Consider the following 14,063-nt stretch of genomic DNA (forward strand, 5'->3'; position numbering starts at 1 on the left):
CCACGTTGCTTCTTCTTCCGTGTGATGGTTCCACTAGATCTTATACATTTTAATGACTCTTCCTCTAGTGATCCTCTCTTTTTGATCAAGAATCTTGCTAGGACATTCGACATAGGAGAGTTCCGGTTCTACCTCTATCTTTTGTTGTTCAACGATCTCGGTAGGAACCCGAACACATTTCTTGAGTTGCGACACATGTAAGATATCATGAATGGAGGACAGCTGTGGTGGAAGTCGAACTCTATAGGCCACGGGTCCACAAATTTTGATAATTTCATAGGGTCCAATATATCGGGGAGCTAATTTTCCTTTGATGCCGAATCTTTGCACACCTTTGGTTGGCGAGACCCGAAGGTATACATGATCACCAACCTCAAATTGCAAAGACTTTCTTCTTTTGTCAAAATAGCTCTTTTGTCTAGACTATGCCGCTTTAAGATTCACTTGAATTACCCTCACCTTTTCTTCTGCCTCAATTACCAAATCGGGCCCAAATAAATATTTTTCGTTCTCCGGTTTGGGACCAGCTCAAAGGAGTACGACATCTGTGACCATACAAGGCCTCAAATGGTGCAATTTCCAAACTCGCTTGATAGCTATTATTATATGAGAACTCTGCTAGAGCTAGTCATTTATCCCAATTCTTGTCATAATGAATGACACAAGCTCTCAACATGTCTTCTAAGATTTGGTTTACCCTCTTAGTTTGTCCATCGGTCTGAGGATGGTATGCTGAGCTTCGGATCAGTTTATTACCAAGAGATTCTTGCAATTGTTTCCAAAAGAGTGCAATGAACTGTGCACCCCGATCAGAGATAATTATCTTTGATACACCATGTAGGCAAACAATGCGATCGAGATAAATTTCGACATATTTCTTAGCTGTGTAGGCAGTATGTACTGGAATAAAATGTGCTGATTTTGTGAGTATGTCACGCCGGCTGAAGACCGAGAAGGCTGAAGCTGTTGAAATCACGTTCTTTGAGTGTAAATTGATTGTTCCTAGATAGAATGGTCATTTGGATTACTGGAACAGTTCTCTGATTGTGCCTGGGCCGGAGGTAAGGCACGACGCCCGCCTCGGCACGGCCCGAGAGGCACGGTGGCCCGGTCAGGCAAGCACGACCGAAACAGGATATGGTAGAGTCCGTTGTATATGCCACAAGCCCAGTTCCGATCCTTTTTTTTTTTGGACAGGTCACATCCGTTTTTTTTTTTGTTATTATTAGGTCATACACATCAAGCATTTTAGCTTCTGTATCTGAATCTCAATACACATGTTCTGCTATCGTCGCTGGGAGACAGACTGTAATTCCAGAAACTTATTCACAAGTGTTAATTCATGTTTCTTCCTACCAAAATTGGCCATACACCAAGTGCCACTTGCATTGCCAGGTACTCAAATGCAAAAAAGTTTTACTGCATTTATAGAGACAAAAGGTTTGTGCTCTCCTTTTTTGTGACTAAGGCTGTCCACAATGGCAAGAGCAAGAGCAAATTTGCTCTTGCCTCGTTTCCCACGCCCTCTCTGTCTACAGTGTCAAACAGTGCATCTACAGTGTCAAACAGTAGATTTACTCTTCCATTTGCTCCTATTGCTGTGGACAGTCTTAGGAGAGAGAAACCAGCTGCATAGTAGAAAACAAGGAGGACCACATAGTCAGTCACAGTATAATTCTTGGGTAGTGTGCGAGGTGTGCGAGCTGATCGATTGTTTCATCGCTAGCGCTGTGATTTTTCACACTCCCTCTCCTCTTGATTGGTTAACTTAGTCCTAGGGCCTTGTTCAGATGCATTCAAACTAAGTTTTTTCACTCTCTCCATCACATCAATCTTTAGCTGCTTGCATGGAACATTAAATATACACTCTCTCCTCTTGATTGGTTAACTTAGTCCTAGGGCCTTGTTCAGATGCATTCAAACTTTCAAGTTTTTTCACTCTCTCCATCACATCAATCTTTAGCTGCTTGCATGGAGCATTAAATATAGATAACTAAAATAAGTAATTGCCCAGTTTGGTTGTAAATCATTAGACGAATCTTTTAAGCATAATTATTTTATGATTGAACAATAATTATCAAATACAAACGAAAGTGCTACAGTGCTCAGGGTTGCAAAAAGTTACAATCTAAACAAGGCCTAGATAGCAGTGTGCCAGCCGTTCGGGACGCCCTAAGCATCCTTGCACGATCTATTATGGGAAATTCTATTAGAGAAGCATAACCAAAAATACTACAGGTTCGTTGACTAAGTGAGCAACACTATTTGCATATTACAATTGTGTCCTAGTAACCGTTCATTTCACTTCAAAGGTGCCCTGCCACTACATGCCCTTAAGGGCATCAAAGAACAGGTTGAACAAAAATAAAAAGGTCCAGAAAGGTTTGTACGCAAAACAACCCTCTCAATGCCACTCCTTCAATTTTAGTGCATCAGAAAATGAAAGAGTCTACATCACACCAGAGTTTCACCTTCAATAACAACAGTGACTATTCAAGCCTAGCTAGTTTTACAGCTAACAAACGCATTTCACAACCTTTAACTCCAAAAATGGTTGGTAAAACTAAAGACCTTTCGGTGCTCATTTGAGGGTTCTAAGAGAATCTCCAACGGTCCCCCAATCCATACCCCCAATGAGAAAAAACTGCAATTTGAGGAAATTGTAGGCTCCAACAGTCTCCCAATGAGGAAAAAAAATCTCATTCCCCTCAAAATCAACCCTTCACCCCGCAAAAGAAGGGGAATCGGACCTCCCCGCAAACCAACCCCGCATCCATGAGATTTTGGCGGGCATGAAGTTTCCGACCAACCGTCGTCGATCCTCCCAAGAGCGATGAGGTCCCAGCCGCCATGGCCACTAGATCGACCTCTACTGCTAGCGAATGGAGCTCGTACCTTGCCGGATCGACCTTTGCCAGGCACGAATCGAGCTCCTTGGCCGTCGGTAGGGGAAGATCCCGCTGCAGCTCGTACTTTGGTTGTTTGGTTACATCATGTTCAACAACACTCATGGCAACTCGGTCGATAGGATTCTCCTTCCGTACGCACGAGAGATTGCGGATGGGGACGAGGACGTACCGTCCTACAACTGGGGTAAGGCGGTACTTGCAGCCACTTACCGTGGACTCTGCGACGGCTGCATGAAGACACATGGGAACGCTATCCTGGCGGGGTGCCCACTACTGCTACAACTTTGATCATACAAGAGGCTAGCCGTTGGTCGGCCCATCGTCAGCCACGAGCCTTACCACGAGACCATGTACGGCGACGAGGAGGACGACAGGCCCATTATGGGAACTCTCTGGATCTGGCGTCAGGTACGTTCACAACAAATCTAATTTTGTTATTCATTGTTACATGATGCATGAGCGCACTTTTAATTTTACTTATTCGGACTGCAGAGGTCCTGGGCGCATGCGCAGGTTAGATGTGCATATCCTGAGTTTGTTTCGGAGCTCGACATGCTGACGCCCGAGGACGTTGTCTGGGAGCCTTACAGCCCTGATGCTGTGGGTACCCGTGCACCAGCAGGCCTGTTTTCGCACTTCTCCGCGAATGCGAGCCTATGGTTTACTACAGCCATCCTAGTTTACGACATCGCGGTTGAGGCATATTGCCCCTGGAGAGTCAGGGAGACAATTTGGGCAGCGCCAGGAGTTTCCGGTGCCCACCACGTTGGAGCGTGTCAGTCGCCAGGACCACAGGTAATTATGAATGAACTTGGCTCATACATTCGTGTCGAATCTAACGATTCTTCGTGTTCCACTTTTGTAGGTTGTCAAGGAGAGGCTTGCCGTGCTCTGATGATTGGCTCACCAAGATGCAGCCGTGGGTGGACCAATGGGAACATGCAGACGAGCACTTGGTCCATCCAACAGGACCACACACAGACAACTCCTTTAGGGCTTACCTCGCCTGGTACTTACCTCGGACTCGGGCTCGTCTGGTTTATGTTGACACTCACCCGCAGCCACACCAGGCGAGGCCTAAGGATGGCTATGCCGGGCACCACGTGGAGGCACAAGCTGGCGCGGTGAGTCTCTTGATCATTTTTGCGTATATATATTAATATTCATAAGATAATTCATGTGTTTCTAACTGTTCCTTTACTGAATGGATGTAGTTTCGCCTTTGCAATATGATGGAGACGGACTGTTCGACTTACCTGACGAGGGTACGTGCCGGATCCCCAATGACCCAGTTTGAGCAGACAGAGGCATGGTCGAGGCAGCGTGACCAGTTGCGTCAGGTAGTGCACAACTTGGGAAGCCGTGTGCAGTACGAAGACAGCCACGGGTCGTCCCAGGTCTCGTCGTCGTTCCCGTGTCCGGCGACCGTGCACGGGCCAACATCGCAGTACTACACAACTCCAGGTAACGTAGATATCTCTTTAAAATTAGATCAAGTGTTGCTACATATTTACTAATATCACAAACATGATACGATCCAGCTACTGCGTTCGGCCATACTGGAATGTTTAAAGGGGCACCACCAGTTGGCGGACCGTATCCAGGGATGGTACCGGGGCCACAGATACCGGCCTACACAGGTTAGTTTACGTTTCGTATTTCGGTTTCTACATGTCATGACGAAAGACACGAGCGTACGCTAACATCCGCATTTTATACGTAGGATTCTACCCCGATGCGGGCACCAGACCTTCTTCTTCCTCCTTTCGACCTGGTACAAAACACTCTCTCAATACACTCACTAATTTACCACGCAATATATGTTGGTTTACGTTTATATGTTACGCAGGGTTTGTTTCGAGTACGTTCGTTCTAGATAACGAGGGCTTCACCTTAGACGAACTCGACAGCTTGACTCCAGACTCACCTGGCGCGCACGGTGACCCCGATGACTTGGGCTATTCACAGCTAGGAGGAGCACCACTTGGGATCTCTCAGCAGCAGAACCGCAGCCCCTTTTGCATCCTGAGCGACAGGTGAGGTCTCCGGATTGTCACACCTACTCCGAGGGCTATGTCCATGCCCAGCAGAGGAATAAGAGGGTCCGACACCCTAGGGTTGGTTAGATATATCCGATGTTTATATCTCTGATGTTTATTTGTAATGAGATAGCTGTGGACCGCTTATTTGTATCCGATGTTTATGATTGTGGTAGTTTACTTGTCATTTGTTTCTATAGATACTATTGATGTGAACTTGTTATTTTTGTGGGTTCCATAATGCTCGTGAAATAAGGGAAGTTCTTGCAAAAATTTTCCGTGATTTAATGAAGGACAAGTTAGGTACGGTAGGAGTTAGCGACCGAGATCCCGCCGACGATGATGACGACTACTGCATACAGTGTAAACTTCGTGACACGCTCGAATAGCTCAAAATAGAGACCATATTGTATCTAGCTGCGAGTACGAGATCACAAGTTGCCACTGCTCACCATGGCGATCACGGGTTTCCCACATGTCGCATTGTTTGCCCAGACATACGTGACAAAAGATGTGACAATACGGCAAGCACACCAGCTCACCTTCAAAACAGTCTCTCTGGCGAGGACGACGGACCTATCATTCTACAGCGAAGGTCTGTGGCGTGTAGTGGGGAAGGCGGCATCTAGGCGCGATCGACCGAGCGGCAACAATGCAGTGCTGCGAGTCTGCATGCACTTAGATGCTCTACATGCACAGAGATGCATCGAGTAGTCAGTTTGAGAATCGAATCTAGCCTTTTCAGTGTTAGGTCAGCTAGCCTCTTCACTGTGTTGTCATGTAGGCTTTTTCAGGTGCACTTACACTCCACACTCCGGGTATCAGACCTGTGTGCGCCTATAAATACCCCGAAGTTTGTGAACTCCCAGCAGCACTCAAACACCAAAGCTCATTATATACCCAATGTTTGGAGGTGGGTCTAGCGGGAAGAATTACTACGGTTTTCGGAAAGGAAAAGGGGGAGAAAGGGAGACCCCATAATATGGGAGGGGCCTCTTGGACCTGATTTCTTTCCGGAATCAGTGTTTGAGTTTCCGCCACAACACAAGAGTGAATTTACCAATGAAACTCCTCTTCGACAATACGATAACCGTAGAGAACCGTGGCCAAAATGCAGACATGGTGAGGACTACTTAGTGCAGATGTGCACCGACGGGATGGATGGCGGTCGGCGTTTCTTTAAATGTCCACACGCATGGGTAATTCTCGGTTGTTTCATTTCTTTATCTTCAATGAGACACCTTACATGAAATTTGTTTTGCAGTCTTCCGATGCTCCAGAAAACTGTGGTTTTACTAGGTGGGTCGATCCTGCACCAATTGATTCAGTTCAGGAGTTCATCGAGTACCTCCAGATAAAGATCTTTGATCTGGAATGCAAGGTGAACCATTATGAGGAAATGAGCGAGGGAAGATGATGATACCAGCAATGCTGCCGGTTCACAGGATGAACCATGCACTATTCCTTACTGCAACTGGCCTTGTCACAAGAAGAAGGGCCCTGCGCCTCCGGCACCACCGCCTGCACCACCTGTAATGGGTGGATACTGCGAAGAAGGCTCAACGCAGTTCGCTACGTGGGGGTACGGCTACTAGGACTACCCAAGTGCTAGTGACATGCTGTATCGTTGTATTTATTGTGTTTTTTTAAATTACCTAAGGCATGTTAGGTTAGTCTAGAATCTATTTACCGTAGTTTGCAACGGGTTCTGCCATGCCACTGTATGTGTGATTTGTGTTTCATTACCATTATATTATGATGTAAACTTGATGGTTCACATTATGTAATGCATTTCTTAGTTCTTATTTCTTATCTTTATATTAATTAAATGTGTGCTTTTTAGTATTCTAGTGACATGAAAAGCTCCGAAAATATTAAGGACAAGTTCAAAGATTTCATAGATTCCCGGCTACAACTGCAAATTAATGGTAAAAGTTACAACACACAGAGTCAAGCTCTCAACTGAAAAACATAAACAACTAATTGCAGTGTCATGTGCACGCGACAAGTTAATTTCTTGTTGCATCTAAATCTACCATGCCTTATGGAATGTAAAATACCGGGATTACATGATACTACTCTACTGAGTGCACCGAGAATATTTGCCCTTCCTAATTGCTTCGGGCCCGGCTTCCTTCGCACGGCGTGCCCTCTCTCGCTTTCTCTCCCTGTCAGCTTCACGTTCCCGCCGCCTTACGATCCACCTCCTCCATCCTCTTGCAGATCTCTTCTTGCTCTTTCTTGTGGTTCTCCTCTTGCTGTTCCTCGTACTTCATTCGGCGCCAACGTTCTGCAGCCCACCTTGCTTGTTGTTCCACAAAGTCATTTGCCTACTGTGACTGCATGGTGTCGAACCACTGCATAAAATCACAAAGAGGCGGAGGAGACTTTGTCCAACAAAAGTTGGAATCATAACTCAATGTTAGGTCACAAAGAAAAATAGCGTATGTTGTCCTGCTACCTTGGCCCGATCTTTGCCGTATCGCTTAGGTGGATCATATTCGTAGTTCTCACACATAAAGAACATCATGCCGTAGTCATCTCCTAAAACCTCAGATTGCATGAACTTGCATAACGAACTGTAGAAGCACATTGGCACATCAATTCCTTCGGGTACGGTGGCTTCACACTTGCTCCACGAAATATAGGTTGATCCTGACGAAGACATTGGCGCTATAGTGTGGTGCGCCAAATGACGAACAATGATTTCAATAATGCACCTATCGTATACCAAATCGATGCGTGAAAATATAGGTACTGTCATAATTCTATTGCCTTATGATGCAATATCAATAAGGTACTGTCATAATTCTATTCTAATTCATAATAAATTTAAAAACAAGTCTGTAATAGTACTGAAATTGTAATACTAAACGAGTGTTCATAAGCACCAAATCTAATTCAGTTAATCCGCTAATTAAATTAAATTGTTACATAATATCAACGGATTCATACGGAAGTTACCGGTAGATCACAAGTGCGGAATTCGGCAGAGCTTTGTCACTTTTCTTCTCCTCACCCCTATCTTTTTTCCTGAATTTTTTGGTGCAATTTTTGGGCTCAAATGATAAGGGAATGGAGGCTAGGGCTTATATAGTGTGGGAGACCCCCGTCGCCCGTGGGGGGCCCTGTCGCCCCGGGGGGGCGACAGGCCCCTATCGCCCGTGGGGGGGGGGGCAACAGGTCCCCTCCCCCCGGCCAGGGACCTCTTTGCAAATTCAAAAAAAAATTACATTAGGGTCCTGTCGCCCATTGCTTGGGCGACAGGACCCCGGTCGCCCGGCCAAGAGGCGACAGGAGGGTATTTTCGAAAATTTTCAAAACAGACATATATTTTTGAAATTTTTATTTTTTTTAAATATAAAAAAGAAAAAGACGCCCACTCGGTCACTCCCTTCACTCTTCCCCGCAAGCCCAGCTCCGGCCCGCTTAGGCCCATCTTGGTTTTGCTTAGGCCGGCCTGCTCAGCGGCGCTGAGTGGAGAAGCAACTTCACGCGTGTCCCCTCCTTCCCTCTGTTGAGCGGGGCCCACCCGTCAGCCGTTCCAACCCCAGGAACCACGAGCTGGTAGTCTGAGTGTCTGATGTGTACGTGTGAGTCTGACATCAAGCGAGGGCCCGCGCCCTCGGGCTGAGACTGGGCGGCACCGGCACCCAGACCGATGCCCGCGGCTCTGCGAGTGACGAGGGCGGGGAGAGGCGGCGGTAGTGCTGGGGTCCGGGGAGTTGGAGGATGGCGTTGCAATGATGGGCGGTGGCAGTGGCCATGGTGATGGTGGATAGGGAGGAGGAGCGGGAGGTGGGAGACCCGGAGAGGACCGGAGGCGGGACTGGCTGCGGCTGTGAGCTTTCGTGCCAGGGAGGAGACGAACGGCTCGTTGATGAGACACGTGTGCATCCTGCCTAGCAGACGATCCGATTAACATTCCAGAAAAAAAGCCTATACAATAAAGTTTTTTAAAAAATACTAAAAGATAACTACTCCTAGGCATTTCCAGCATAAAAATTTAGATCCCCCGAGAAATATCTGATACACATGACATAGCAAAATCAGCATCTGTACTGCAAGTATACTACTGTATATCACCATGGTATCCATGATCTATGTATGACAGTTCTTCACAGGACAATGGGCATTGGCTCTGTCGTCACTCGTCAGTCTGGTACAAACCCAAAGGGCCGGAGGAGGATTGCCGGCACGAGATCAAGCAGAGTACGGCTCCGGGCAGCTCCGCCGGCGGCGGTAAGCTGGGCGCCTGAGCGGTCATCTCCTGCGCGACTTGGAGGCTGTGCTTCAGCTTTTCGTTCTCGTCCGTGAGCTGCAACAAGTAGTCAGAGTTAGAACATCAGTGGACCACCAGGCAGCCTGATTATCACAAGGCCGGCAACTTGCTCATATTCGGGAACAGCAAGGATGGACAGAATGGAGGTTTGGGCGTTTTGGCGCTACCTGTTCCACGGTTTATTTGAACTCCTCCACAGCTTGCGTCAGCAACGAGATCTCCTCGGTTGCAGTGTCCCGGCTCCGGGCACGCTGAGTCGATGTCTGCGACGGAACTGGGATCGAAGATGATGCCTTTCATCACGAAAAGTTCCTCCAGCAAATCCACATCCTCCTCCTTCAGGCTCAACCTTAGCTGAACCAGGGATTTTTTTACCGACCGTTCCGTTCGAATCGTCGGCGTCTGGTTCCGGCTAACCGGTCCGGTTTGACCGGTTACCGGTAAAAACCGGTCAAACTCTAATTTGAATTCAGAACCCGCAGTTATACCGGTTTCGAACGGCTAACCGGCCGGTTAGACCGGTTTACCGGTCCGGTTTGACCGGTTACCGGTCGGTTTGAGTGGTAAACTGGTAACCGGTCGGTTTGAGTGGTAAACTGGTAATCGGTCGGTTTGATCGGTAACTGACCAAATTCAAATTTTTTTCCTTTTTTAGTTTAAATTCAAATGCCGGCAAAGTATAATAAATGAATGTTTGTATAATATGTTTTAGCCTTAATGAACCCTCCAACCCTCTTTTGTACTATTTTTACATTGTATTTGTATGCATGTTTTTTGTTTAACTTCAAATGCTCGCAGAGTATACTAAATGAACGAATATTTGAAAAAATTTGACAACATTAGATTCGTCGCAACTTGAAGTATTTTTAAGAATTTTTTGGGATTTTTCCATTTTTTGGAATTCAAATTTAAAATTTGAATTTGGCCCGGTTTCTAACCGCCCGGATCCGGAACCGGGCCGGGCCGGTTAGACCGGTAACCGCGGTAACCGGTCCGGTTCCGAGCGGTTTTTTTAACCCTGAGCTGAACACAAGTTTGGTTCAGAGTAAAATGCTGACAAACGGGAAATGCAGGCTAAATATAAAATCATTCGCCTCGGGTTCATTGCTACAGACCTTGCTCAGTATCCTTTCACGCAGATCGTCTTGCTCATGAGTCTCCATGGTGGGGGCTTCTTGGTGTTATCCACTGCCTCAGGAATCAATTTGGGAGAGGCCTTTATGAGCATTGTCCTGAAAGGGTATTTATCATAGAGAGTGCTCCGGGCGCTCCGCTGGGCCTGAGCGGTCATCTCCTGCGCGACTTGGAGGCTGCACTTTAGAGCCCGTTTAGTTACCAAAAATTTTCATCCAAAAATTTCCACCTCCCTTTTGAACACATGTATGAAGCATTAAATGTAATTAAATAATAAAATTAATTACACAGTTTGGATGTACACGACGAGACGAATCTTTTGAGCCTAATTAGTACATGATTAGCCATAAGTGTTACAATAACTAACATGTGCTAATGATGCGGTCAAATGCCTCAAAAGATTCGTCTCACGGTTTTCAAGTGAGTTCTGAAATTAGCTTTTTAATTAGTGTTTGAAAAGTCCTCCCGACATCTGGTCAAACATTGACATGACACTCAAAAATTTTCACATTTGGGAACTAAACGGGCTCTTAGCTTTTTCGTTCGCGTCCGTGAGCTGCAACGTGTAGTCAGAGTTAGAATATTGGTGTCCCGGCAGGCAGCCTGATTATCACAAGGCGGGCAAAGCTCAAGGTTCGAGAAACAGCAAGGATGGACAGAAAACGGGTTTAATTTGGACGTTTTGACGCTACCTCTTCCACGGTTTCTTTGAGCTCCTCCACGGCTTGCATCAGCAAACGAGATCTCCTCGCTTGCAGTGTCCCGTCACGCCGAGTCAATGTCTGTGACAGAACTGGGCATCATCGAACAGTTCCGGTCCAGCAAATCCACATCCTCCTCCCTCAAGCTCTGCTCAACCTTAGCTGAACACAAGTTCGTTTCAGAGTGAGATGCTGACAGACGGGAAATACAGGCTAAAATAAAATCAATCGCCTCAGGTTCGTTGCTACAGACCTTGCTCAGTATCATGTCACACAGATCATCTTGATCATGGGTCGCGATGGTGGACTTCTTAGTGTTATCCACCACCTCAGGAATCAGATTGGGAGAAGCCTTTATGAGCTTTGTCCTGCAAGGGTATTTATCATAGAGAGCAATGAATTACGGGGCAGCACAGTACAGGTGTGAGACTGATTGACTGGCATGCCTGATTCCAAAGCGAAGTGTAGATATACTCTGGTGCATTCGATGGGCTGGGAGAACAGCAGCACAGCAATGCCGCTCTTGAGTTGCCACCCTGCAAGCAAGCAGTAGGCAAAACCACATTGTTAGTACCTTGTAGTAGAGATACTCACTCCTACTACAGGAAGACAGGACTCGCGTAGTCATCCATAACTACGCCCTTTAAGCCGGGCCCCAGGAGTACGGCTCTTACCTCACCAGGCGAACGGGTCCGGTGACACCACGTGTCCCTGAGGAAGGGAAGCTCCGTGCCAACAGCCGAGGGCTCGGACCCCCATATGGGTTCGGGACCTCCCCGCGTCCGTCCGGACCTCCCACGCGCATAGAACCAATATACCACCGGGGCGGGTCCGGGTGCGCCACATGTCCCGCAGGCGCTGGCGCGGGCGCGAGTCTTCCGCTGGAAGACTCGCCCACCCACCACATTCAATGCGAGTAGTTGAGGCGTGTTCTGCCGCCGCGGCGCGCGGGGCAGTTTTTGTCTGGCCTCACTGTAGACCGCATATTACCGAGGTAAACAGTGCAGCCACATGCGCCGTATCCGCGCAGAGCCCGTCTGTCACATTAAATGGATACGACGGCACGGCACCCTTTCATTATAACGCCTACGCCGCAAGCTACACGGTCCGTTCAGCTACGCGACAGGCTACGGCAAGCTACGTCCTGGCGCCATTTCGACAAGACAGGGCATGGCTATGCCGGACGGAAGATTTCCACGGGCAAGGCAAGGAAATCCCGGAATAAGATATTTTCCAGGCGTAGCACCATAATAGCGCTAGGCCATTCGTATTAAATACAATATCATTGGGTTCACCTGTCGGGGACTCAACAGTCATGTACGCGTCTCCTTTGAGATATAAAAGGGAGGCGCTCGCTGCACACTCCAGACTCTCTCGACACTCTCTAAGGCCAAGGAAAGCCAGACACAACACAAGCTCGGATTCACTCCGAACAATCCCGTTCTCAACCTCTTGAGAGCACAAGCAATACAACACACAGTGGACGTAGGGTATTACGCTCCGGCGGCCCAAATCACTCTAAACCTGTTGTGTTCATCGTGTCCTTGCACCTAGATTGGACTAATCCTAGCTACCCCCGAGTACTCACCATCTGGGTTTAAGCGGGTGCACTATGCCACCCGGCTGTGGGTTTGCACACCACGACATTTGGCGCGCCAGGTAGGGGCAGCTTTAGCTAGTTTTAGCTCATCTCTTGCTCATCTCCATGGTTCGGGTGGTTGAGCACTCCCACCACGATGATGACGTGGAGATGACGGAGGGTGTGGCGTCATCCGCGCCAAGCGCCTCTCGCCTTACTACTCCAGGGGGTAACTGTGCCCGTGGAGCAGCCACCATCGGCAGCGGTGCGCGCCTCACGTCTGCTAGAGTCAGGGCGCCCGTCAAGGGCCCCCTCACAAGCTGTGAGCGGCGGACGCCCGTGCTCCGGCTGCTGCTGCCTCGCCAGACGCCCTGAGGCAGTGGCGAGACGACGTCGACCATCTCCTCCATCTGGCTCAGGCCTCCCCCAGTTCTGCAAGGACTGGGCAACGACCTCTGCCTGGCAATGCGGTGGTACCCTACCACCAGTGCCAGGGCGGTGTGTCGGCGTCCGTGCGCTCCCCCACGGTGAGGGGTACGCGAACAGAAGACCTGCGGGCGGAGCTCAACCGCAGGCGCGCGGGTGAGGACACCCGCATCTCCGTCGAAAGGGCGCGAGAACGCCGCCACAACATCGAGGGCCGCAACCTCAACGCCGACTTGGATGCAGCGGCACCCAAGCCTCCGGGAAACGCCCGGATACAGGCGGGCATCCTGGTGGCTGGGGTGGGTTGCGCTGCGCTGGCAGATCACCTCCGTGCTGTGGCATGGCCGTCCAAGTTCCGCCCGTACCTGCCGGAGAAGTACGACGGTACCACAAATCCGTCGGAATTCCTACAGGTGTACGTGACCGCCATCACAGCATCTGGTGGCAACGACGCTGTCATGGCGAGCTACTTTCATGTAGCCTTGACTGGACCAGCCCGGACTTGGCTCATGAACCTCACTCCTGGGACGATTCAGTCCTGGGAGGAGCTCTGTGCGAGGTTCACTGTGAACTTCGCCAGTGCGTACCAGCAGTATGGTGTGGAGGCTCACCTCCACGCCGTGACGCAGAAACCTGGAGAGACGCTCCAGGCATTCATCTTGCGCTTCACCAAGGTACGGGGTACCATTCCTCGTATCTCTGACGCATCTATCATTACTGCTTTCCGTCAGGGGGTACGTGATGAGAAGATGCTCGAGAAACTGGCGACGCACGAGGTGGAAAGTATTACCACACTTTTCTCCCTGGCTGACAAGCGTGCCAGGGCCGCTGAGGGCCGCGCATGGCACTCAGCTCCCCAAGACGGAGATGCCAAGGCTGGTGGCTCCGGAGCTACAGTCCAGGGCGGTGGCAAGAAAAAGAAGAACAAGAATCGGGGTCGCGGGGAGCCACAAGTTGGCAGTCCGGTCGCTGCAGCAGCGGCACCAGCTGGTA

This window comes from Panicum virgatum, chromosome 7K (genome assembly GCF_016808335.1).
Source record: "Panicum virgatum strain AP13 chromosome 7K, P.virgatum_v5, whole genome shotgun sequence".
NCBI lineage: Eukaryota > Viridiplantae > Streptophyta > Magnoliopsida > Poales > Poaceae > Panicum > Panicum virgatum.